Genomic DNA, 27,850 nt, shown 5'->3' on the forward strand with positions numbered 1-27,850 from the left:
GAGACTGCAGACATGGTACAGGGGGTGGTCAGAGACTGCAGACATGGTACAGGGGGTGGTCAGAGACTGCGGACATGGTACAGGAGACGGTCAGAGACTGCAGACATGGTACAGGGGGTGGTCAGAGACTGCAGACATGGTACAGGAGACGGTCAGAGACTGCGGACATGGTACAGGGGATGGTCAGAGACTGCAGACATGGTACAGGGGGTGATCAGAGATTGTGTACATAATACAGGAGACGGTCAGAGACTGCAGACATGGTACAGGAGACGGTCAGAGACTGCGGACGTGGTACAGGAGACGGTCAGAGACTGCAGACATGGTACAGGGGGTGGTCAGAGACTGCAGACATGGTACAGGGGGTGGTCAGAGACTGTAGACATGGTACAGGGGGTGATCAGAGACTGCAGACATGGTACAGGGGGTGATCAGAGACTGCAGACATGGTACAGGGGGTGATCAGAGACTGCATACATGGTACAGGGGGTGGTCAGAGACTGCAGACATGGTACAGGGGGTGGTCAGAGACTGCAGACATGGTACAGGGGGTGGTCAGAGACTGCAGACATGGTACAGGGGATGGTCAGAGACTGCAGACATGGCACAGGAGGTGGTCGGAGACTGCGGACATGGTACAGGGGGTGGTCAGAGACTGCAGACATGATACAGGAGACGGTCAGAGACTGCAGACATGGCACAGGGGGTGGTCAGAGACTGCAGACATGATACAGGAGACGGTCAGAGACTGCAGACATGGTACAGGGGGTGATCAGAGACTGCAGACATGGCACAGGGGGTGGTCAGAGACTGCAGACATGATACAGGAGACGGTCAGAGACTGCAGACATGGTACAGGGGGTGATCAGAGACTGCAGACATGGTACAGGGGGTGGTCAGAGACTGCAGACATGATACAGGAGACGGTCAGAGACTGCAGACATGGTACAGGGGGTGGTCAGAGACTGCAGACATGGTACAGGAGACGGTCAGAGACTGCAGACATGGTACAGGGGGTGGTCAGAGACTGCAGACATGGTACAGGGGGTGGTCAGAGACTGCAGACATGGTACAGGGGGTGGTCAGAGACTGCGGACATGGTACAGGAGACGGTCAGAGACTGCAGACATGGTACAGGAGATGGTCAGAGACTGCAGACATGGTACAGGGGGTGGTCAGAGACTGCAGACATGGTACAGGGGGTGATCAGAGACTGCAGACATGGTACAGGGGGTGGTCAGAGACTGCAGACATGGTACAGGAGACGGTCAGAGACTGCAGACATGGTACAGGAGACGGTCAGAGACTGCAGACATGATACAGGAGGTGGTCAGAGACTGCGGACATGGTACAGGGGGTGGTCAGAGACTGCAGACATGATACAGGAGGTGGTCAGAGACTGCGGACATGGTACAGGGGGTGGTCAGAGACTGCAGACATGGTACAGGAGACGGTCAGAGACTGCGGACATGGTACAGGGGGTGGTCAGCGACTGCAGACATGGTACAGGAGACGGTCAGAGACTGCAGACATGGTACAGGGGGTGGTCAGAGACTGCAGACATGGTACAGGGGGTGGTCAGAGACTGCGGACATGGTACAGGGGGTGGTCAGAGACTGCAGACATGGTACAGGAGACGGTCAGAGACTGCGGACATGGTACAGGGGGTGGTCAGCGACTGCAGACATGGTACAGGAGACGGTCAGAGACTGCAGACATGGTACAGGGGGTGGTCAGAGACTGCAGACATGGTACAGGGGGTGGTCAGAGACTGCGGACATGGTACAGGAGACGGTCAGAGACTGCAGACATGGTACAGGGGGTGGTCAGAGACTGCAGACATGGTACAGGAGACGGTCAGAGACTGCGGACATGGTACAGGGGATGGTCAGAGACTGCAGACATGGTACAGGGGGTGATCAGAGATTGTGTACATAATACAGGAGACGGTCAGAGACTGCAGACATGGTACAGGAGACGGTCAGAGACTGCGGACGTGGTACAGGAGACGGTCAGAGACTGCAGACATGGTACAGGGGGTGGTCAGAGACTGCAGACATGGTACAGGGGGTGGTCAGAGACTGTAGACATGGTACAGGGGGTGATCAGAGACTGCAGACATGGTACAGGGGGTGATCAGAGACTGCAGACATGGTACAGGGGGTGATCAGAGACTGCATACATGGTACAGGGGGTGGTCAGAGACTGCAGACATGGTACAGGGGGTGGTCAGAGACTGCAGACATGGTACAGGGGGTGGTCAGAGACTGCAGACATGGTACAGGGGATGGTCAGAGACTGCAGACATGGCACAGGAGGTGGTCGGAGACTGCGGACATGGTACAGGGGGTGGTCAGAGACTGCAGACATGATACAGGAGACGGTCAGAGACTGCAGACATGGCACAGGGGGTGGTCAGAGACTGCAGACATGATACAGGAGACGGTCAGAGACTGCAGACATGGTACAGGGGGTGATCAGAGACTGCAGACATGGCACAGGGGGTGGTCAGAGACTGCAGACATGATACAGGAGACGGTCAGAGACTGCAGACATGGTACAGGGGGTGATCAGAGACTGCAGACATGGTACAGGGGGTGGTCAGAGACTGCAGACATGATACAGGAGACGGTCAGAGACTGCAGACATGGTACAGGGGGTGGTCAGAGACTGCAGACATGGTACAGGAGACGGTCAGAGACTGCAGACATGGTACAGGGGGTGGTCAGAGACTGCAGACATGGTACAGGGGGTGGTCAGAGACTGCAGACATGGTACAGGGGGTGGTCAGAGACTGCAGAAATGGTACAGGGGGTGGTCAGAGACTGCAGACATGGTACAGGGGGTGATCAGAGACTGCAGACATAGTATAGGGGGTGATCAGAGACTGCAGACATGGTACAGGAGATGGTCAGAGACTGCAGACATGGTACAGGAGATGGTCAGAGACTGCAGACATGATACAGGAGACGGTCAGAGACTGCAGACATGGTACAGGAGATGGTCAGAGACTGCAGACATGGTACAGGAGATGGTCAGAGACTGCAGACATGATACAGGAGACGGTCAGAGACTGCAGACATGGTACAGGGGGTGGTCAGAGACTGCAGACATGGTACAGGGGGTGGTCAGAGACTGCAGACATGGTACAGGAGACGGTCAGAGACTGCAGACATGGTACAGGAGACGGTCAGAGACTGCGGACATGGTACAGGGGGTGGTCAGAGACTGCAGACATGGTACAGGAGACGGTCAGAGACTGCAGACATGGTACAGGGGGTGATCAGAGACTGCAGACATGGTACAGGGTGTGGTCAGAGACTGCAGACATGGTACAGGAGACGGTCAGAGACTGCGGACATGGTACAGGGGGTGGTCAGAGACTGCAGACATGGTACAGGAGACGGTCAGAGACTGCAGACATGGTACAGGGGGTGATCAGAGACTGCAGACATGGTACAGGGGGTGGTCAGAGACTGCAGACATGGTACAGGAGACGGTCAGAGACTGCGGACATGGTACAGGGGGTGGTCAGAGACTGCAGACATGGTACAGGAGACGGTCAGAGACTGCAGACATGGTACAGGGGGTGATCAGAGACTGCATACATGGTACAGGGGGTGGTCAGAGACTGCGGACATGGCACAGGGGGTGATCAGAGACTGCAGACATGGTACAGGGGGTGGTCAGAGACTGCAGACATGGTACAGGAGACGGTCAGAGACTGCAGACATGGTACAGGGGGTGGTCAGAGACTGCAGACATGGTACAGGAGACGGTCAGAGACTGCGGACATGGTACAGGGGGTGGTCAGAGACTGCAGACATGGTACAGTGGGTGGTCAGAGACTGCAGACATGGTACAGGAGACGGTCAGAGACTGCGGACATGGTACAGGAGACGGTCAGAGACTGCGGACATGGTACAGGAGACGGTCAGAGACTGCGGACATGGTACAGGAGACGGTCAGAGACTGCAGACATGGTACAGGGGGTGATCAGAGATTGTGTACATAATACAGGAGATGGTCAGAGACTGCAGACATGGTACAGGAGACGGTCAGAGACTGCAGACATGGTACAGGGGGTGGTCAGAGACTGCAGACATGGTACAGGGGGTGGTCAGAGACTGCAGACATGGTACAGGAGACGGTCAGAGACTGCAGACATGGTACAGGAGACGGTCAGAGACTGCGGACATGGTACAGGGGGTGGTCAGAGACTGCAGACATGGTACAGGAGACGGTCAGAGACTGCAGACATGGTACAGGGGGTGATCAGAGACTGCAGACATGGTACAGGGGGTGGTCAGAGACTGCAGACATGGTACAGGAGACGGTCAGAGACTGCGGACATGGTACAGGGGGTGGTCAGAGACTGCAGACATGGTACAGGAGACGGTCAGAGACTGCAGACATGGTACAGGGGGTGATCAGAGACTGCAGACATGGTACAGGGGGTGGTCAGAGACTGCAGACATGATACAGGAGGTGGTCAGAGACTGCGGACATGGTACAGGGGGTGATCAGAGACTGCAGACATGGTACAGGAGACGGTCAGAGACTGCGGACATGGTACAGGGGGTGGTCAGAGACTGCAGACATGGTACAGGAGACGGTCAGAGACTGCAGACATGGTACAGGGGGTGATCAGAGACTGCATACATGGTACAGGGGGTGGTCAGAGACTGCGGACATGGCACAGGGGGTGATCAGAGACTGCAGACATGGTACAGGAGACGGTCAGAGACTGCAGACATGGTACAGGGGGTGGTCAGAGACTGCAGACATGGCACAGGGGGTGGTCAGAGACTGCAGACATGGTACAGGGGGTGGTCAGAGACTGCAGACATGGTACAGGGGGTGGTCAGAGACTGCAGACATGGCACAGGGGGTGGTCAGAGACTGCAGACATGGTACAGGGGGTGGTCAGAGACTGCAGACATGGTACAGGGGGTGGTCAGAGACTGCAGACATGGCACAGGGGGTGGTCAGAGACTGCAGACATGGCACAGGGGGTGGTCAGAGACTGCAGACATGGTACAGGGGGTGGTCAGAGACTGCAGACATGGTACAGGGGGTGGTCAGAGACTGCAGACATGGTACAGGGGGTGATCAGAGACTGCAGACATGGTACAGGGGGTGGTCAGAGACTGCAGACATGGTACAGGAGATGGTCAGAGACTGCAGACATGGTACAGGAGACGGTCAGAGACTGCAGACATGGTACAGGAGACGGTCAGAGACTGCAGACATGGTACAGGGGGTGGTCAGAGACTGCAGACATAGTATAGGGGGTGATCAGAGACTGCAGACATGGTACAGGGGGTGGTCAGAGACTGCAGACATGGTACAGGGGGTGGTCAGAGACTGCAGACATGGTACAGGGGGTGATCAGAGATTGTGTACATAATACAGGAGATGGTCAGAGACTGCAGACATGGTACAGGAGACGGTCAGAGACTGCAGACATGGTACAGGGGGTGATCAGAGTCTGCAGACATGGTACAGGGGGTGGTCAGAGACTGCAGACATGGCACAGGGGGTGGTCAGAGACTGCAGACATGGTACAGGGGGTGGTCAGAGACTGCAGACATGGCACAGGGGGTGGTCAGAGACTGCAGACATGGTACAGGGGGTGGTCAGAGACTGCAGACATGGTACAGGGGGTGGTCAGAGACTGCAGACATGGCACAGGGGGTGGTCAGAGACTGCAGACATGGTACAGGGGGTGGTCAGAGACTGCAGACATGGTACAGGGGGTGGTCAGAGACTGCAGACATGGCACAGGGGGTGGTCAGAGACTGCAGACATGGCACAGGGGGTGGTCAGAGACTGCAGACATGGTACAGGGGGTGGTCAGAGACTGCAGACATGGTACAGGGGGTGGTCAGAGACTGCAGACATGGTACAGGGGGTGATCAGAGACTGCAGACATGGTACAGGGGGTGGTCAGAGACTGCAGACATGGTACAGGAGATGGTCAGAGACTGCAGACATGGTACAGGAGACGGTCAGAGACTGCAGACATGGTACAGGAGACGGTCAGAGACTGCAGACATGGTACAGGGGGTGGTCAGAGACTGCAGACATAGTATAGGGGGTGATCAGAGACTGCAGACATGGTACAGGGGGTGGTCAGAGACTGCAGACATGGTACAGGAGATGGTCAGAGACTGCAGACATGATACAGGAGACGGTCAGAGACTGCAGACATGGTACAGGAGATGGTCAGAGACTGCAGACATGGTACAGGGGGTGGTCAGAGACTGCAGACATGGTACAGGAGACGGTCAGAGACTGCAGACATGGTACAGGAGATGGTCAGAGACTGCAGACATGGTACAGGGGGTGGTCAGAGACTGCAGACATGGTACAGGGGGTGATCAGAGACTGCAGACATGGTACAGGGGGTGATCAGAGACTGCAGACATGGTACAGGGGGTGATCAGAGACTGCAGACATGGTACAGGGGGTGATCAGAGACTGCAGACATAGTATAGGGGGTGATCAGAGACTGCAGACATGGTACAGGAGATGGTCAGAGACTGCAGACATGGTACAGGAGATGGTCAGAGACTGCAGACATGATACAGGAGACGGTCAGAGACTGCAGACATGGTACAGGAGATGGTCAGAGACTGCAGACATGGTACAGGGGGTGGTCAGAGACTGCAGACATGGTACAGGGGGTGATCAGAGACTGCAGACATGGTACAGGGGGTGATCAGAGACTGCAGACATGGTACAGGGGGTGATCAGAGACTGCAGACATGGTACAGGAGACGGTCAGAGACTGCAGACATGGTACAGGGGGTGATCAGAGACTGCATACATGGTACAGGGGGTGGTCAGAGACTGCGGACATGGCACAGGGGGTGATCAGAGACTGCAGACATGGTACAGGGGGTGGTAAGAGACTGCAGACATGGTACAGGAGACGGTAAGAGACTGCAGACATGGTACAGGGGGTGGTCAGAGACTGCAGACATGGTACAGGAGACGGTCAGAGACTGCGGACATGGTACAGGGGGTGGTCAGAGACTGCAGACATGGTACAGTGGGTGGTCAGAGACTGCAGACATGGTACAGGAGACGGTCAGAGACTGCGGACATGGTACAGGAGACGGTCAGAGACTGCGGACATGGTACAGGAGACGGTCAGAGACTGCGGACATGGTACAGGAGACGGTCAGAGACTGCAGACATGGTACAGGGGGTGATCAGAGATTGTGTACATAATACAGGAGATGGTCAGAGACTGCAGACATGGTACAGGAGACGGTCAGAGACTGCAGACATGGTACAGGGGGTGGTCAGAGACTGCAGACATGGTACAGGGGGTGGTCAGAGACTGCAGACATGGTACAGGAGACGGTCAGAGACTGCAGACATGGTACAGGAGACGGTCAGAGACTGCGGACATGGTACAGGGGGTGGTCAGAGACTGCAGACATGGTACAGGAGACGGTCAGAGACTGCAGACATGGTACAGGGGGTGATCAGAGACTGCAGACATGGTACAGGGGGTGGTCAGAGACTGCAGACATGGTACAGGAGACGGTCAGAGACTGCGGACATGGTACAGGGGGTGGTCAGAGACTGCAGACATGGTACAGGAGACGGTCAGAGACTGCAGACATGGTACAGGGGGTGATCAGAGACTGCAGACATGGTACAGGGGGTGGTCAGAGACTGCAGACATGATACAGGAGGTGGTCAGAGACTGCGGACATGGTACAGGGGGTGATCAGAGACTGCAGACATGGTACAGGAGACGGTCAGAGACTGCGGACATGGTACAGGGGGTGGTCAGAGACTGCAGACATGGTACAGGAGACGGTCAGAGACTGCAGACATGGTACAGGGGGTGATCAGAGACTGCATACATGGTACAGGGGGTGGTCAGAGACTGCGGACATGGCACAGGGGGTGATCAGAGACTGCAGACATGGTACAGGAGACGGTCAGAGACTGCAGACATGGTACAGGGGGTGGTCAGAGACTGCAGACATGGCACAGGGGGTGGTCAGAGACTGCAGACATGACACAGGGGGTGGTCAGAGACTGCAGACATGGTACAGGGGGTGGTCAGAGACTGCAGACATGGCACAGGGGGTGGTCAGAGACTGCAGACATGGTACAGGGGGTGGTCAGAGACTGCAGACATGGTACAGGGGGTGGTCAGAGACTGCAGACATGGCACAGGGGGTGGTCAGAGACTGCAGACATGGCACAGGGGGTGGTCAGAGACTGCAGACATGGTACAGGGGGTGGTCAGAGACTGCAGACATGGTACAGGGGGTGGTCAGAGACTGCAGACATGGTACAGGGGGTGATCAGAGACTGCAGACATGGTACAGGGGGTGGTCAGAGACTGCAGACATGGTACAGGAGATGGTCAGAGACTGCAGACATGGTACAGGAGACGGTCAGAGACTGCAGACATGGTACAGGAGACGGTCAGAGACTGCAGACATGGTACAGGGGGTGGTCAGAGACTGCAGACATAGTATAGGGGGTGATCAGAGACTGCAGACATGGTACAGGGGGTGGTCAGAGACTGCAGACATGGTACAGGAGATGGTCAGAGACTGCAGACATGATACAGGAGACGGTCAGAGACTGCAGACATGGTACAGGAGACGGTCAGAGACTGCAGACATGGTACAGGAGATGGTCAGAGACTGCAGACATGGTACAGGGGGTGGTCAGAGACTGCAGACATGGTACAGGGGGTGATCAGAGACTGCAGACATGGTACAGGGGGTGATCAGAGACTGCAGACATGGTACAGGGGATGATCAGAGACTGCAGACATGGTACAGGGGGTGATCAGAGACTGCAGACATAGTATAGGGGGTGATCAGAGACTGCAGACATGGTACAGGAGATGGTCAGAGACTGCAGACATGGTACAGGAGATGGTCAGAGACTGCAGACATGATACAGGAGACGGTCAGAGACTGCAGACATGGTACAGGAGATGGTCAGAGACTGCAGACATGGTACAGGGGGTGGTCAGAGACTGCAGACATGGTACAGGGGGTGATCAGAGACTGCAGACATGGTACAGGGGGTGATCAGAGACTGCAGACATGGTACAGGGGGTGATCAGAGACTGCAGACATGGTACAGGGGGTGGTCAGAGACTGCAGACATGGCACAGGGGGTGGTCAGAGACTGCAGACATGGTACAGGAGACGGTCAGAGACTGCAGACATGGTACAGGGGGTGATCAGAGACTGCAGACATGGTACAGGGGGTGATCAGAGACTGCAGACATGGTACAGTGGGTGATCAGAGACTGCAGACATGGTACAGGGGGTGGTCAGAGACTGCAGACATGGTACAGGAGATGGTCAGAGACTGCAGACATGATACAGGAGACGGTCAGAGACTGCAGACATGGTACAGGAGACGGTCAGAGACTGCAGACATGGTACAGGAGATGGTCAGAGACTGCAGACATGGTACAAGGGGTGGTCAGAGACTGCAGACATGGTACAGGGGGTGATCAGAGACTGCAGTCATGGTACAGGGGGTGATCAGAGACTGCAGACATGGTACAGGGGGTGATCAGAGACTGCAGACATGGTACAGGGGGTGATCAGAGACTGCAGACATAGTATAGGGGGTGATCAGAGACTGCAGACATGGTACAGGAGATGGTCAGAGACTGCAGACATGGTACAGGAGATGGTCAGAGACTGCAGACATGATACAGGAGACGGTCAGAGACTGCAGACATGGTACAGGAGATGGTCAGAGACTGCAGACATGGTACAGGGGGTGGTCAGAGACTGCAGACATGGTACAGGGGGTGATCAGAGACTGCAGACATGGTACAGGGGGTGATCAGAGACTGCAGACATGGTACAGGGGGTGATCAGAGACTGCAGACATGGTACAGGGGGTGGTCAGAGACTGCAGACATGGCACAGGGGGTGGTCAGAGACTGCAGACATGGTACAGGAGACGGTCAGAGACTGCAGACATGGTACAGGGGGTGATCAGAGACTGCAGACATGGTACAGGGGGTGATCAGAGACTGCAGACATGGTACAGTGGGTGATCAGAGACTGCAGACATGGTACAGGGGGTGATCAGAGACTGCAGACATGGTACAGGAGACGGTCAGAGACTGCAGACATGGTACAGGGGTTGATCAGAGACTGCAGACATAGTACAGGAGATGGTCAGAGACTGCAGACATGGTGCAGGGGATGGTCAGAGACTGCAGACATGGTACAGGGGTTGATCAGAGACTGCAGACATGGTACAGGAGATGGTCAGAGACTGCAGACATGGTGCAGGGGATGGTCAGAGACTGCAGACATGGTACAGGGGGTGGTCAGAGACTGCGGACATGGTACAGGAGACGGTCAGAGACTGCAGACATGGTACAGGGGTTGATCAGAGACTGCAGACATAGTACAGGAGATGGTCAGAGACTGCAGACATGGTGCAGGGGATGGTCAGAGACTGCAGACATGGTACAGGAGATGGTCAGAGACTGCAGACATGGTGCAGGGGATGGTCAGAGACTGCAGACATGGTACAGGGGGTGATCAGAGATTGTGTACATAATACAGGAGATGGTCAGAGACTGCAGACATGGTACAGGAGACGGTCAGAGACTGCAGACATGGTACTGGGGGTGATCAGAGACTGCAGACATGGTACAGGGGGTGATCAGAGACTGCAGACATGGTACAGGGGGTGGTCAGAGACTGCAGACATGGTACAGGAGACGGTCAGAGTCTGCAGACATGGTACAGGGGGTGGTCAGAGACTGCAGACATGGTACAGGGGGTGGTCAGAGACTGCGGACATGGTACAGGAGACGGTCAGAGACTGCAGACATGGTACAGGGGGTGGTCAGAGACTGCGGACATGGTACAGGAGACGGTCAGAGACTGCAGACATGGTACAGGGGGTGATCAGAGACTGCAGACATGGTACAGGGGGTGGTCAGAGACTGCGGACATGGTACAGGAGACGGTCAGAGACTGCAGACATGGTACAGGGGTTGATCAGAGACTGCAGACATAGTACAGGAGATGGTCAGAGACTGCAGACATGGTGCAGGGGATGGTCAGAGACTGCAGACATGGTACAGGGGTTGATCAGAGACTGCAGACATGGTACAGGGGTTGATCAGAGACTGCAGACATGGTACAGGGGTTGATCAGAGACTGCAGACATGGTACAGGAGATGGTCAGAGACTGCAGACATGGTGCAGGGGATGGTCAGAGACTGCAGACATGGTACAGGGGTTGATCAGAGATTGTGTACATAATACAGGAGATGGTCAGAGACTGCAGACATGGTACAGGAGACGGTCAGAGACTGCAGACATGGTACAGGAGACGGTCAGAGACTGCAGACATGGTACAGGAGACGGTCAGAGACTGCAGACATGGTACAGGGGGTGGTCAGAGATTGTGTACATAATACAGGAGACGGTCAGAGACTGCAGACATGGTACAGGAGACGGTCAGAGACTGCAGACATGGTACAGGAGACGGTCAGAGACTGCAGACATGGTACAGGGGGTGGTCAGTGATTGTGTACATAATACAGGAGACGGTCAGAGACTGCGGACATGGTACAGGAGACGGTCAGAGACTGCAGACATGGTACAGGAGACGGTCAGAGACTGCAGACATGGTACAGGGGGTGGTCAGAGATTGTGTACATAATACAGGAGACGGTCAGAGACTGCAGACATGGTACAGGAGACGGTCAGAGACTGCAGACATGGTACAGGAGACGGTCAGAGACTGCAGACATGGTACAGGGGGTGGTCAGTGATTGTGTACATAATACAGGAGACGGTCAGAGACTGCGGACATGGTACAGGGGTTGATCAGAGACTGCAGACATGGTACAGGGGGTGATCAGAGACTGCAGACATAGTATAGGGGGTGATCAGAGACTGCAGACATGGTACAGGAGATGGTCAGAGACTGCAGACATGGTACAGGAGATGGTCAGAGACTGCAGACATGATACAGGAGACGGTCAGAGACTGCAGACATGGTACAGGGGGTGGTCAGAGACTGCAGACATGGTACAGGAGATGGTCAGAGACTGCAGACATGGTGCAGGGGATGGTCAGAGACTGCAGACATGGTACAGGGGTTGATCAGAGACTGCAGACATGGTACAGGAGATGGTCAGAGACTGCAGACATGGTGCAGGGGATGGTCAGAGACTGCAGACATGGTACAGGAGATGGTCAGAGACTGCAGACATGGTGCAGGGGATGGTCAGAGACTGCAGACATGGTACAGGGGTTGATCAGAGACTGCAGACATGGTACAGGAGATGGTCAGAGACTGCAGACATGGTGCAGGGGATGGTCAGAGACTGCAGACATGGTACAGGAGATGGTCAGAGACTGCAGACATGGTACAGGGGGTGGTCAGAGACTGCAGACATGGTACAGGGGGTGATCAGAGACTGCAGACATGGTACAGGGGGTGGTCAGAGACTGCAGACATGGCACAGGGGGTGGTCAGAGACTGCAGACTTGGTACAGGAGACGGTCAGAGACTGCAGACATGGTACAGGGGGTGGTCAGAGACTGCAGACATGGTACAGGGGGTGATCAGAGACTGCAGACATGGTACAGGGGGTGGTCAGAGACTGCAGACATGGCACAGGGGGTGGTCAGAGACTGCAGACTTGGTACAGGAGACGGTCAGAGACTGCAGACATGGTACAGGGGGTGATCAGAGACTGCAGACATGGTACAGGGGGTGATCAGAGACTGCAGACATGGTACAGTGGGTGATCAGAGACTGCAGACATGGTACAGGGGGTGGTCAGAGACTGCAGACATGGTACAGGAGATGGTCAGAGACTGCAGACATGGTACAGGAGACGGTCAGAGACTGCAGACATGGTACAGGAGACGGTCAGAGACTGCAGACATGGTACAGGGGGTGGTCAGAGACTGCAGACATAGTATAGGGGGTGATCAGAGACTGCAGACATGGTACAGGGGGTGGTCAGAGACTGCAGACATGGTACAGGAGATGGTCAGAGACTGCAGACATGATACAGGAGACGGTCAGAGACTGCAGACATGGTACAGGAGACGGTCAGAGACTGCAGACATGGTACAGGAGATGGTCAGAGACTGCAGACATGGTACAGGGGGTGGTCAGAGACTGCAGACATGGTACAGGGGGTGATCAGAGACTGCAGACATGGTACAGGGGGTGATCAGAGACTGCAGACATGGTACAGGGGGTGATCAGAGACTGCAGACATGGTACAGGGGGTGATCAGAGACTGCAGACATAGTATAGGGGGTGATCAGAGACTGCAGACATGGTACAGGAGATGGTCAGAGACTGCAGACATGGTACAGGAGATGGTCAGAGACTGCAGACATGATACAGGAGACGGTCAGAGACTGCAGACATGGTACAGGAGATGGTCAGAGACTGCAGACATGGTACAGGGGGTGGTCAGAGACTGCAGACATGGTACAGGGGGTGATCAGAGACTGCAGACATGGTACAGGGGGTGATCAGAGACTGCAGACATGGTACAGGGGGTGATCAGAGACTGCAGACATGGCACAGGGGGTGGTCAGAGACTGCAGACATGGTACAGGAGACGGTCAGAGACTGCAGACATGGTACAGGGGGTGATCAGAGACTGCAGACATGGTACAGGGGGTGATCAGAGACTGCAGACATGGTACAGTGGGTGATCAGAGACTGCAGACATGGTACAGGGGGTGGTCAGAGACTGCAGACATGGTACAGGAGATGGTCAGAGACTGCAGACATGGTACAGGAGACGGTCAGAGACTGCAGACATGGTACAGGAGACGGTCAGAGACTGCAGACATGGTACAGGGGGTGGTCAGAGACTGCAGACATGGTACAGGAGATGGTCAGAGACTGCAGACATGATACAGGAGACGGTCAGAGACTGCAGACATGGTACAGGAGACGGTCAGAGACTGCAGACATGGTACAGGAGATGGTCAGAGACTGCAGACATGGTACAGGGGGTGGTCAGAGACTGCAGACATGGTACAGGGGGTGATCAGAGACTGCAGACATGGTACAGGGGGTGATCAGAGACTGCAGACATGGTACAGGGGGTGATCAGAGACTGCAGACATGGTACAGGGGGTGGTGAGAGACTGCAGACATGGTACAGGAGACGGTCAGAGACTGCAGACATGGTACAGGGGGTGATCAGAGACTGCAGACATGGTACAGGGGGTGATCAGAGACTGCAGACATGGTACAGGAGATGGTCAGAGACTGCAGACATGGTGCAGGGGATGGTCAGAGACTGCAGACATGGTACAGGAGATGGTCAGAGACTGCAGACATGGTGCAGGGGATGGTCAGAGACTGCAGACATGGTACAGGGGTTGATCAGAGATTGTGTACATAATACAGGAGATGGTCAGAGACTGCAGACATGGTACAGGAGACGGTCAGAGACTGCAGACATGGTACAGGAGATGGTCAGAGACTGCAGACATGGTACAGGGGGTGATCAGAGACTGCAGACATGGTACAGGGGGTGATCAGAGACTGCAGACATGGTACAGGGGGTGGTCAGAGACTGCAGACATGGTACAGGGGGTGGTCAGAGCCTGCGTGGACATGGAAGTGCCCTCCTCATAGTAGTTTCTTCCTCTGTCCCCCTTCATATTAGCTCTCCACATCAGTGTCCTCCTCCTAAGTCCCTTTCACCTGTCCATAGCCATATCAGTGAGATTACTGCAGAGTGAAGCTGTGACACTGCCTGTGGAGAGGTGAAGGGGGCACAGGAGGAGGACACTAATGTCCTCTGCCCCCTGACTCATCTCTCTACTACTTCAGTCTGCGCTGCTAGCTGACTGTCGGAGGCTCGGAGCCCCACTCACCAGTCCTCTGCTCTTCTGTGTGCTCTGCCTGTGCTGTCACAGTCTGCTCTGTCCACTCCACCATCCGTCCAGCAGCATCTTCTAGTTCTTGTCCACAGACTCCACTCCACACTGTTACTGGTGCGGCGCCTGGCGGCCGGCGGCAAAATTTAAATGACGACGGGGGTGGAGGCAGGGGCGGGCGCAGGCGGGCCGTGGCACTCGTCCGACGATCATCATCTGACACTCAGTGCGAGTCTTCATCTCTATGCGAGTGCGAGAGAACTCGGGGATCTCCGGAACTGCGCGCCGCGCATGCGCAATTCTGACCTTGCCGCCGTAGATTTACTGCCACTTTTCTCCTGCTACAGGCATTTACGGGCAGGAGAACAGTGTCCTGTTTTTACGGGCTGTCCGTAAATCTACGGGCGGTTGGCAACACTGCACCAGCAGTACATATACCAGTGGCGGCTGGCGCTCCATTGGCCAGGGGGTTGCGGCAAATGGACCACACGCCCCCGGACCACACCAGCTCCAGCCCGCACACCATACCACCCCCCCCCCCACCCTGCCCTCCCTCGCCGGCTCACTCACCCAGGACTGACGTAGAGGGCAGGCAGTGGCGGCGGCTTCCCCTGCGTCTCCTCCTTCCTCCTTGGCCAATAGCATGGCTTCTCTTTTCAGCCAATCGGGAAACGGGTCTCAGGACCCACTTCTTGATTGGCTGGGAGGAGAATCAGTGTGATAATAGCAAATATTCATTCACTATTGTCACAAAACTGGGTGGGCTCAGGGTGCAGTGCTCTGCGCCCCGCGCCCACCCTTTTCTGAAGCCTATTAGAGCCTCTGGCTCGAATCACATGCTTCAAAAACAAACAGAAAAATCCTTTCTTTCTTTGAATCCGTGCGTCCGGCGCCCTGCATGTAGATTAGGGGGCCGGACGCATGGATGGGGGGTGGCGCCCTGCATGTAGATTAGGGGGCTGGACGCATGGATGGGGGGCGGCGCCCTGCATGTAGATTAGGGGGCCGGATGCATGGATGGGGGAGCGGCGCCCTGCATGTAGATTAGGGGGCCGGACGCATGGTTGGGGGGGTGGCGCCCTGCATGTAGATTAGGGGGCCGGACGCATGGATGGGGGGTGGCGCCCTGCATGTAGATTAGGGGGCTGGACGCATGGATGGGGGGCGGCGCCCTGCATGTAGATTAGGGGGCCGGATGCATGGATGGGGGAGCGGCGCCCTGCATGTAGATTAGGGGGCTGGTCGCATGGATGGGGGGGGGCGGCGCCCTGCATGTAGATTAGGGGGCCGGACGCATGGATGGGGGGTGGCGCCCTGCATGTAGATTAGGGGGCCGGACGCATGGATGGGGGGGTGGCGCCCTGCATGTAGATTAGGGGGCCGGACGCATGGATGGGGGGTGGCGCCCTGCATGTAGATTAGGGGGCTGGACGCATGGATGGGGGGCGGCGCCCTGCATGTAGATTAGGGGGCCGGATGCATGGATGGGGGAGCGGCGCCCTGCATGTAGATTAGGGGGCTGGTCGCATGGATGGGGGGGGCGGCGCCCTGCATGTAGATTAGGGGGCCGGACGCATGGATGGGGGGTGGCGCCCTGCATGTAGATTAGGGGGCCGGACGCATGGATGGGGGGGTGGCGCCCTGCATGTAGATTAGGGGGCTGGACGCATGGATGGGGGGCGGCGCCCTGCATGTAGATTAGGGGGCCGGATGCATGGATGGGGGAGCGGCGCCCTGCATGTAGATTAGGGGGCCGGACGCATGGATGGGGGGTGGCGCCCTGCATGTAGATTAGGGGGCCGGACGCATGGATGGGGGGTGGCGCCCTGCATGTAGATTAGGGGCTGGACGCATGGATGGGGGGCGGCGCCCTGCATGTAGATTAGGGGGCCGGATGCATGGATGGGGGAGCGGCGCCCTGCATGTAGATTAGGGGGCTGGTCGCATGGATGGGGGGGGCGGCGCCCTGCATGTAGATTAGGGGGCCGGACGCATGGATGGGGGGTGGCGCCCTGCATGTAGATTAGGGGGCCGGACGCATGGATGGGGGGGTGGCGCCCTGCATGTAGATTAGGGGGCCGGACGCATGGATGGGGGGTGGCGCCCTGCATGTAGATTAGGGGGCCGGACGCATGGATGGGGGGCGGCGCCCTGCATGTAGATTAGGGGGCCGGATGCATGGATGGGGGAGCGGCGCCCTGCATGTAGATTAGGGGGCTGGTCGCATGGATGGGGGGGGCGGCGCCCTGCATGTAGATTAGGGGGCCGGACGCATGGATGGGGGGTGGCGCCCTGCATGTAGATTAGGGGGCCGGACGCATGGATGGGGGAGCGGCGCCCTGCATGTAGATTAGGGGGCCGGACGCATGGTTGGGGGGGTGGCACCCTGCATGTAGATTAGGGGGCCGGACGCATGGATGGGGGGGCGGCGCCCTGCATGTAGATTAGGGGGCCGGACGCATGGTTGGGGGGGTGGCACCCTGCATGTAGATTAGGGGGCCGGACGCATGGATGGGGGGGCGGCGCCCCTGCACCCCCAATGGACGGGCCGCCACTGACATACACTGCAGCAAGTCAGCTCTTTTGCAAGAAGTACCTGTACGTAGTTTTGTGCAATAGCCAGTGGAGAGGCGCATGCACGCTGATTAGCTGGAGGGGGAGCCAATCAGCAGGTCCAGCGGCCACCCGCAATCACTCCCCATAGAGACAGAACGGCGGTCTGACGATGTAAACAAGGCAGACCGCTGTTCTGTCAGTGATGAACACAGGGATCCTGCTATTTAGGAACACAGATCTCTGTGTTCATCCAGTGAGTCCATCCCCCACACAGTTAGAAAACACCCCCTAGGGACACACTTAACCCTTTGATCGCCCCTGGACTTAACCCCTTCCCTGCCAGTGTCATTAGTACAGTGACAGTGCATATTTTTAGCATTGATTACTGTAGTAATGTCACTGGTCTCCCCAAAAGTGTCAGTGTTAGATTTGTCCACCGCAATGTCGCAGTCCCGTTAAAAATCACTGATCGCCGCCATTACTAGTAAAAAAAAAGTAAAAAAATAAAAATGCCATAAATCTATCCCCTAGTTTTTAGACGCGATAACATTGGCGAACCAATCAGTATACATTATATCAATAATGGTTTTTATTTTTTTACTAAAATTTGCAGCAGAATACAAATTGGTCTAAAATCATAAAAAATTCGATTTTTACATTTTTATTTTTGGGGAATGTTATATAGCAGAAAGTGAAGGACATCAATTTTATTTGGGTACAGCGTCGCACGACCGCGCAATTGTCAATGCAGTGCAGAATCTCAAAAAATGGCCTAGTCATTAACCAATTCTGGACCGGGAAGGTTTTACCCCCTTCATGACCAGGCCATTTTTTGCGATTTGGCACTGCTTTACTATAACAGTAAATTGCGCAGTCGTGCGACGCTGTACCCAAATAAAATTGATGTCCTTTTTATCCCCCACAAACAGAGATTTCTTTCGGTGGAATTTCATCACCTCTGCGATTTTTATTTTTTGCGCTATAAACAAAAAAAGAGCGACAATTCTGAAAAAGAAAAAAACAATAATTTTCACATTCTGCTATAAAACTTTCCCAAAAATAAATGTAAAAATCCAATTGTTTTAACATTTTAGGCCAAATCGCAATAAGCGTATTTTGATTGGTTTGCGCAAAAGTTATCGCAGCTACTAACTACGGGAAATTTATGTCATTTTTATTGGTTTTTTTTTTTAACTAGTAATGGCGGCGATCTGCGATTTTTTTAGCAGGACTGCGACATTGCGGCGGACAGATCGGACCCCTAACTGACATTTTGACACTTTTGGGGTTACCAGTGACATTACTACAGTAATCAGTGCTATACATATGCACTGTCACTGTACTAATGACACTGGCAGGGAAGGGGTTAACTTTATTGGTGATCAAGGGGGTTAAACGTATGCCTCATGCTTACTGACGTGTGTTGGGGGAGGGGATTGTGTGACGTGTGTGGGGGGAGGGGATTGTGTGACGTGTGTGGGGGGAGGGGATTGTGTGACGTGTGTGGGGGGAGGGGATTGTGTGACGTATGTGGGGGGAGGGGATTGTGTGACGTGTGTGGGGGGAGGGGATTGTGTGACGTGTGTGGGGGGAGGGGACTGTGTGACGTGTGTGGGGGGAGGGGACTGTGTGACGTGTGTGGGGGGAGGGGACTGTGTGACGTGTGTGGGGGGAGGGGATTGTGTGACGTGTGTGGGGGGAGGGGACTGTGTGACGTGTGTGGGGGGAAGGGGACTGTGTGACGTGTGTGGGGGGAGGGGATTGTGTGACGTGTGTTGGGGGAGGGGATTGTGTGACGTGTGTGGGGGGAGGGGATTGTGTGACGTGTGTGGGGGGAGGGGACTGTGTGACGTGTGTGGGGGGAGGGGATTGTGTGACGTGTGTGGGGGGAGGGGATTGTGTGACGTGTGTGGGGGGAGGGGACTGTGTGACGTGTGTGGGGGGAAGGGGATTGTGTGACGTGTGTGGGGGGAGGGGATTGTGTGACGTGTGTGGGGGGAGGGGATTGTGTGACGTGTGTGGGGGGAGGAGATTGTGTGACGTGTGTGGGGGGAGGGGATTGTGTGACGTGTGTGGGGGGAGGGGATTGTGTGACGTGTGTGGGGGGAGGGGATTGTGTGACGTGTGTGGGGGGAGGGGATTGTGTGACGTGTGTGGGGGGAGGGGATTGTGTGACGTGTGTGGGGGGAGGGGATTGTGTGACGTGTGTGGGGGGAGGGGATTGTGTGACGTGTGTGGGGGGAGGGGATTGTGTGACGTGTGTTGGGGGAGGGGATTGTGTGAGGTGTGTGGGGGGAGGGGATTGTGTGAGGTGTGTTGGGGGAGGGGATTGTGTGACGTGTGTGGGGGGAGGGGATTGTGTGACGTGTGTGGGGGGAGGGGATTGTGTGACGTGTGTGGGGGGAGGGGACTGTGTGACGTGTGTGGGGGGAGGGGACTGTGTGACGTGTGTGGGGGGAGGGGATTGTGTGACGTGTGTGGGGGGAGGGGATTGTGTGACGTGTGTGGGGGAGGGGATTGTGTGACGTGTGTTGGGGGAGGGGATTGTGTGACGTGTGTGGGGGGAGGGGATTGTGTGACGTGTGTGGGGGGAGGGGATTGTGTGACGTGTGTGGGGGGGAGGGGATTGTGTGACGTGTGTGGGGGGAGGGGATTGTGTGACGTGTGTGGGGGGAGGGGATTGTGTGACGTGTGTGGGGGAGGGGATTGTGTGACGTGTGTTGGAGGAGGGGATTGTGTGACCTGTGTGGGGGGAGGGGATTGTGTGACGTGTGTGGGGGGAGGGGATTGTGTGACGTGTGTGGGGGGAGGGGATTGTGTGACGTGTGTTGGGGGAGGGGATTGTGTGACGTGTGTTGGGGGAGGGGATTGTGTGACGTGTGTGGGGGGAGGGGATTGTGTGACGTGTGTGGGGGGAGGGGATTGTGTGACGTGTGTGGGGGGGAGGGGATTGTGTGACGTGTGTGGGGGAGGGGATTGTGTGACGTGTGTGGGGGGAGGGGATTGTGTGACGTGTGTGGGGGGAGGGGATTGTGTGACGTGTGTGGGGGAGGGGATTGTGTGACGTGTGTTGGAGGAGGGGATTGTGTGACCTGTGTGGGGGGAGGGGATTGTGTGACGTGTGTTGGGGGAGGGGATTGTGTGACGTGTGTGGGGGGAGGGGATTGTGTGACGTGTGTGGGGGAGGGGATTGTGTGACGTGTGTGGGGGAGGGGACTGTGTGACGTGTGTTGGGGGAGGGGACTGTGTGACGTGTGTGGGGGGAGGGGATTGTGTGACGTGTGTGGGGGGAGGGGATTGTGTGACGTGTGTGGGGGGAGGGGATTGTGTGATGTGTGTTGGGGGAGGGGATTGTGTGACGTGTGTTGGGGGAGGGGATTGTGTGACGTGTGTGGGGGGAGGGGATTGTGTGACGTGTGTGGGGGGAGGGGATTGTGTGACGTGTGTGGGGGGAGGGGATTGTGTGACGTGTGTGGGGGGAGGGGATTGTGTGACGTGTGTTGGGGGAGGGGATTGTGTGACGTGTGTGGGGGGAGGGGATTGTGTGACGTGTGTGGGGGGAGGGGATTGTGTGACGTGTTTGGGGGGAGGGGATTGTGTGACGTGTGTTGGGGGAGGGGATTGTGTGACGTGTCTGGGGGGAGGGGATTGTGTGACGTGTCTGGGGGGAGGGGATTGTGTGACGTGTGTTGGGAGGGGAGGGGATTGTGTGACGTGTGTGGGGGGAGGGGATTGTGTGATGTGTGTGGGGGGAGGGGATTGTGTGACATGTGTGGGGGGAGGGGATTGTGTGACGTGTGTGGGGGGAGGGGATTGTGTGACATGTGTGGGGGGAGGGGATTGTGTGACGTGTGTGGGGGGAGGGAATTGTGTGACGTGTGTGGGGGGAGGGGATTGTGTGACATGTGTGGGGGGAGGGGATTGTGTGACGTGTGTTGGGGGAGGGGATTGTGTGACGTGTGTGGGGGAGGGGATTGTGTGACACAGACACAGAGCGCAGGTTGAGCTATGCTGAATCCTGTAATCTGTCCCTGCCTGTCACAGAGAAGATCCGCCCCCTTTGTTTACACAAGCAGACGGATTTCCTCGGTCTGTTGCCGATGATCGGGGGGGAAGAGCTGTGGTGATCGGCGGTGACTCCCGCTGTGTCTGAATACACCGAGAGGGGGCGGGATTCAGTGACGTAGGACCCAGGAGAGCCACTTTGCTGCAGTAGGCTCAATGTGAGCGGTCGGCAAGAGGTTAAAGTCACGCAGTGCCAAGTTTTAAAAAGTGGCCTGGTCATTGAGCAGCCAAATCCTCCGGGGCTTTAGTGATTAAAGTAACGCAGTGCCGAATGGCAAACAACTGCCCGGTCATTAACTGCTTGCCGACCGCCGCACGACTATTTACTGCGGCAGTCAGCCCCGGACAGGCAAAGTGACGTAGTACTACATCGCTCGCCTGCAAGCCTCTAGGGGGCGCACTCCCGCCCCCGCTCATTCCCTAAGAAGTCCATGCGTGTGACCGGCGGCTCCGATGTCCTCCAGTCACTGGCGATCTCCCGCTGGAGAGGGAGAAAGGCAGGCGGATGATGTAAACAAAGCCGCCTGTCATTCTCCCTGGTGTAACTGCAGAGATCATATGGTCCTGCTATGTAGGATCGTATGTCTCTGTGGTTATATCACTAGCCACGCCCCTTCACAGTTAGAAGCACGCCCCTAGGGACACACCCCTGCATCACCAATAAACTTAACCCCTTCCCTGCCAGTGTCATTAGTACAGTGACAGTGCATATGTATAGTACTGATTACTGTAGTAATGTCACTGGTCCCCTCAAAAGTGTCAGAAATGTCAGTCAGGGGTCCGATCTGTCCACCGCAATGTCGCAGTCCCGCTAAAAAAATCGCAGATCGCCGCCATTACAAACAATAAAAACGACAAAAATCTTTCCCGTAGTTAGTAAACGCGATAACTTTTGCGCAAAACAATCAAAATACGCTTATTGCGATTTTTTTTTACCAAACATATGTAGCAGGGAACAAATTGGCCGAAAATGTTAAAAAATTTTGATTTTTACATTTTTTGGGGGGAATTTCATATAAAAAAATTTGAAAAATGTTATTTTTTCAAAATTGTCGCTTTTTTTCCAAAAAGTAAAAATCGCAGAGGTGATGAAATCCCACCAATAGAAATCTCTGTTTGTGGGAAAAAAAGGACGTCAATTTCATTTGGGTGCAGCGTCGCACGACCGCGCAATTGTCAGTTAAAGTCACGCAGTGCCGAATGGCAAACAACTGCCCGGTCATTAAGGGGTAAATCTTCCGCTCCAGAAGAAAAAGAGGCATGAAAAACGCTGATGCAGAAAAGATCTGTAAGGCGTTTCTATGGCGGGAACCGCCCCTTTCACACTTGTCGCAGGATTGTGGGCGGAGTAATCCTGAAAAGACATGAAAGGATTGTGGGGGATGGGGGAGTATGATATATTCATCCCGGTTACCATAGCGATGAGCTGATCAAAGCCAATCCAAGCAGCTGGGGGATGGGTCGGCTGGTCGGAGGGGGAGGCACCGGCACCTCGCTCCTCCGGAAGTGGATAATATATCCCAAGATAATCCCCCCTCCCCCTCCCTATAGCGTAAGGGAAGGATTTTCTATGATTTTTTCCATCTGTGTCCCCATTGGGGAGATTTACCGTCACTTCCTGTCCCATATAGAAAAACAGGAAGTGAGATGAAAAGTGAGGGAATCTGATTGGAGGATTCCTGTTCTGGGGACAATGATGTCACCAATATCCCCGTCCTCGTGTATAGGTGAAGCCAAAGGGGCGGGGAATGGATCGGCTGCCTCTGATTGGCCAGAAAACTATTATCACTGAGACAGGAAGTAGGAGGTAAATCTTCCAACGGGGACACCGGTGTTACCTGGTGACTTCCTGTCATCCTTCACTACTTCATCCAAACAAAACAAAGGATAGGATGAGGCCCCGCCCACCCCTAACCCCGCCTTCTACACCCAATTAGGGTTTACATTCCATTCATGTCACTTCTTCCCCGTCAGAGGAGTAAACCCCGCCCACTACACTTCATCTATGACAGAATGCTATACCTCGTCACTTCCGCCCCGGTGCGCATGCGCAGAAGGCATTCTGGAGGTCCGATGTGTATAGCGGACTGAGAAGAGGCGGGGCTGAGGCGTCATCGAGTTCTTACAGGGGGCGGGGAGTATACAGTACCGAAGGAACTACTTTTAACACATTTATTACACGGCCGCAAGTCTCCTAATCCGCCCCGCCCCCTGTAAGAACTCGATGACGCCTCAGCCCCGCCTCTACTCAATCAGCTGTGCGCTATACACATCGGACCTCCAGAATGCCTTCTGCGCATGCGCACCGGGGCGGAAGTGACGAGGGTATAGCCCCGGGCTGCGCGCGCCGCTCTATCTGGGCCAATGATTGGAATTCTTCCCCTTCAGAAGCTAAACCCCGCCCACCACACCTCACATGAGACCAAGCTGCGTGCGCACACTCTCGTGATCAGTGCATGGGGTGCGCGTGGCCAGCGCATGGAGTGGGAGTGGCCTGAGCTCAGAATAAGCAGAGCGGCGAATCACGCCGGGGCTGAGGGTAAGTAGGCGTGACCAGTGGAGCCGTTGGCGTCATCAGTGGAGCGATGGGCGTGGCCTAAACCCTATAAATATGCGAGCCCAGGAGACGCGGGCCAGTGTGCGGACAGAGCAGCAGGCGGGAAGGTCGCTCCACTCACAGCGCTGCTCTCCGGAGCCGGAGCTACTACAAACCCCAGCACTATAGCACTACTATGCCGGCGAGGAGGACTACAACTTCCAGCATACACTAATAATGAGGTCTCAATCTTTAATATTCTACAACTGAACTGAATCCCAGCATGGATTATTCTATAGATTTAATACAAGTTCTATAATGGATCCATTGGTATTGCTGAGATCTGTAGTTCCTCCATAGAATAAACATGCTGGATTATGTATTCCCATAGCATCCTATTCCACACTGGGACCCATAACTTACAGTGTATGCTGAGAGTTGTACTTCCTCAGGGACACACAGACATGCCGGCTGCAGTACAGACAATGATTGTACCCGACTCCGGAGAGCAGTGCTGTGTGTGTGGGGAGATCTTCCCTCCTCTCCGCACACTGACACCTCCCCCTCCCCCACTCATCTCCCACCAAGGGTGGCAGTGCCTCTTCCCGGGCTCTGCTACCCTCCTCACCTACAACCACGGGGCTACCTCAGCCCCACCCTCCATCTGCCCACCCAACCCCACACCCCTAACCCTTACTCACCAACCCCCAGGGTTGTGCTGCTTTTCCCAACCCCCACCTACCTGCATCTATCTCCCACAAAGGACGGCAATGCCTCTTCCCAGGCTCTGCTATCTGCACTCTACCACCAAGGGTGACAATGCCTCTTCCCAGGCTGCCCTACCTACCTCACCTACCACCAAGGGTGTCAATGCCTCTTCCCTGGCTCCCCTTCCTACCTCACCTACCACCAAGGGTGTCAATGCCTCTTCCCGGACTGCCCTACCTACCTCACCTACCACTAAGGGTGACAATGCCTCTTCCTAGGCTGCCCTACCTACCACCAAGGGCATGCTACCACCCATGCTCCATCGTGCTTCACTCACAAACACCCAGGGTTGTGCTGCTTTCCCCAGACCCCATCTACCTGCATCCATTTCCCACAAATCCCAGCATGGGTTATTGTATAGATCAGTGTTTCTCAATCTTTTTTCAGTCAGGGCGCCCTTGAAAATTATTTTCACTCTTGAGGCACCCCCTTCCAAGGCTTGGTTCACATTACTGTGTGTCACGGAACGTGCAAAATCATGCTTGTTTCTGACACACAGACAAATGCTCTGTGTTATTTTTTTTTACCCTGAAAGAGAAACACATAATGAGCTAGTATGCATCGCATACTAGCTCATTATGAAATATTTACCTTAGAACGAACCCGTGCCGTCCGCTTACCTCTATGACGGGCAACATGTCCAGTCGCCCGTCTTCTGGGACGCGCGCGGGAGCCGTCGGTCACGGCACGGGGCTCTGAAGGAACAGCAAAAGCGGCCGTTCCTTCAGAGCGCATGCACCAATGACGTCACTGGCTGCATGTAAGGTAAAGATCTAAACGGTACATGTTTAGGAGATATTTACAGTACCTATAGGTAAGCCTTATCATAGGATCACCTATAGGTACAACTTGCAGAGGAGGGTTTACTTCCTCTTTAAGGCCCCTTTCACACAGGCGGACCGTTCAGATCCGCCTGTCAGTTTTTTTGGCGGATGTGAACGGTCCTTCCATGCATCCCTATGGGGCATCGGATGTCAGCGGAGACATGTCCGCTGACATCCGATCCGTCAAATCTGGGCGGATGGAAACCCTATTTTCCATCCGTCCAGCGGATTGAATGAGAACGGACCGACGGTCCGTTCCCATCCGATTCCCCCATAGAGATGTATGTGGCTCTGACAGCTGTGTCTCTGCACACAGTGCAGAGAACAGCTGTCATTGTCCTGCTCAGCGGGGGATCGGCGGATCGATCACCCGCTGAGATAAATGGAGTCCGCCGACGGAGCGGACTGTGTGAAAGGACCCTTAGTGTCGGTTCACATTATTGCGGTTTACGAGATCGCATGTAATTTGGAGCGCACTGCTCCTTCATTACATGCGATCTCATGTGCGGATGCGAGTTCAGCCATACACTTTGTATGGCTGAATTTGCAGCGCTTCCGCAGCAAACTCGCACATGAGGCATTTTTTGAGCCGCCTCAGAATTGGATCGCACAGTGGTTCACACTTGTGCGATCCGATTCTGTGCGAACTTGCAGATCGCAACTGGGGGTGTCGTTAACTTTTAATTGAGACCCCCTGCGTATCGCATATGGCAGTGTGAACTGCCAAATGTGCGGATGCGATGCGGGAACACGCTGCATATTCGCAGCGTTCCCGCATCGCACAAGTGTGAACCGGCACTTAGGGGTGCCATTAATTCTTAATGGTACCCCACACATTGGAAAACATGGGTTGCTTTTGGTGCGGCCCAATTTAAAAAAGGGGTCAGGGACTTCTTTCCCTGCATTTCTGGGGGTAGGGAAGCCCATTGAAATGAATGGGCTGCCCTACAGGCAGCAAGCAGCAACATAGATAGGAACCAAGGGCTTGTTCACATGTCAGGTTGGAGGGGGCAGTAAAAACACATGGTTGAGCTGTTTTTATTACCCCCAACTTCTACCCCTTTAGCTGCAAAGGCAGCAGCTGGGGGTGTACACATGCTGTGGCTGCAGATGCAGGTATACCCAGGGTGAATGGGGCTGCACTGCAACCACCCCACAACTGTGTGCATTGCATGGTTGCGGTGTGGTAATGCCGCATTTACGGGCTTAAAACAGGTGGTGGGGAGGCAACATATTGCCTCTTTACCACCAGTTAAAGAGGTTGTAAACCTCAGAATTTCTTTTTTTTTTTAAAGTACACCTGAAAGACAAACACATAATGAGCTAGTATGGATTGCATACTAGCTCATTATGAAATACTTACCTAAGAACGAATCGTCGACCGCTCACCTCTCTCGTGGGTGACATATTCTGTCACCCTTCTTCCGGGTTTGCAGCATCCGGCCATCTGATTGGCTGGACCCGCGATTACTTCACTCCCGCGCATGCGCACGGGAGCCGACGGCACGGGGCTCTGAAGGAACACGGCACCAACGGCCGTTCCTTCAGAGCGCATGCGCCAGTGATGTCACTGGATGCATGTAAGGTAAATATCTCCTAAACGGTACATGTTTAGGAGATATTTACAGTACCTATAGGTAAGCCTTATCATAGGATCACCTATAGGTACAACTTGCAGAGGAGGGTTTACTTCCTCTTTAAATGCTTCTGAAAAGCAATCTGAGCATGGATTGCTTTTCAGAGTAGCAGCAGTCCTTGCTGCTATCACAAACAAGCCCTACAAAAGCAGGTCTAATGGTACAGGAAAAGGGGGGGGGTCAGGATTAAAACATACATACTGTACATGCACACTCACACACACACCTACATACAGACACATGTACATACGTACACACACATACATGTACACATATGCACACACATGTACACACACACACACACACCTACATACAGACACATGTACATACGTACACACACATACATGTACACACACACATACATGTACACATATACACACACACATGTACACATATACATACACACACATGTACACATATACACACACACGTACACATATACATACACACACATGTACATACATACACATACATACACACACATGTACACATATACATATATATACACATGTACACATATACATACATATATACACACACACACACGTATAC

The 27,850-nt window shown here is 54.9% G+C and overlaps 1 long non-coding RNA gene across 1 annotated transcript; it reads left to right on the plus strand.

Annotated features, from left to right (window-relative positions):
- Positions 1 to 233: 233 nt before the first annotated feature.
- LOC309543503 lies at positions 234 to 2,957 on the plus strand. The gene is made up of 3 exons (XR_014224795.1): positions 234 to 334; positions 1,957 to 2,070; positions 2,887 to 2,957. It is a non-coding gene; the product is annotated as an uncharacterized lncRNA (long non-coding RNA).
- The last annotated feature ends 24,893 nt before the right edge of the window (positions 2,958 to 27,850 follow it).

Source organism: Pelophylax lessonae (assembly GCF_965119305.1).
Source record: "Pelophylax lessonae genome assembly, contig: HAP1_SCAFFOLD_138, whole genome shotgun sequence".
Taxonomy (NCBI): Eukaryota; Metazoa; Chordata; class Amphibia; order Anura; family Ranidae; genus Pelophylax; species Pelophylax lessonae.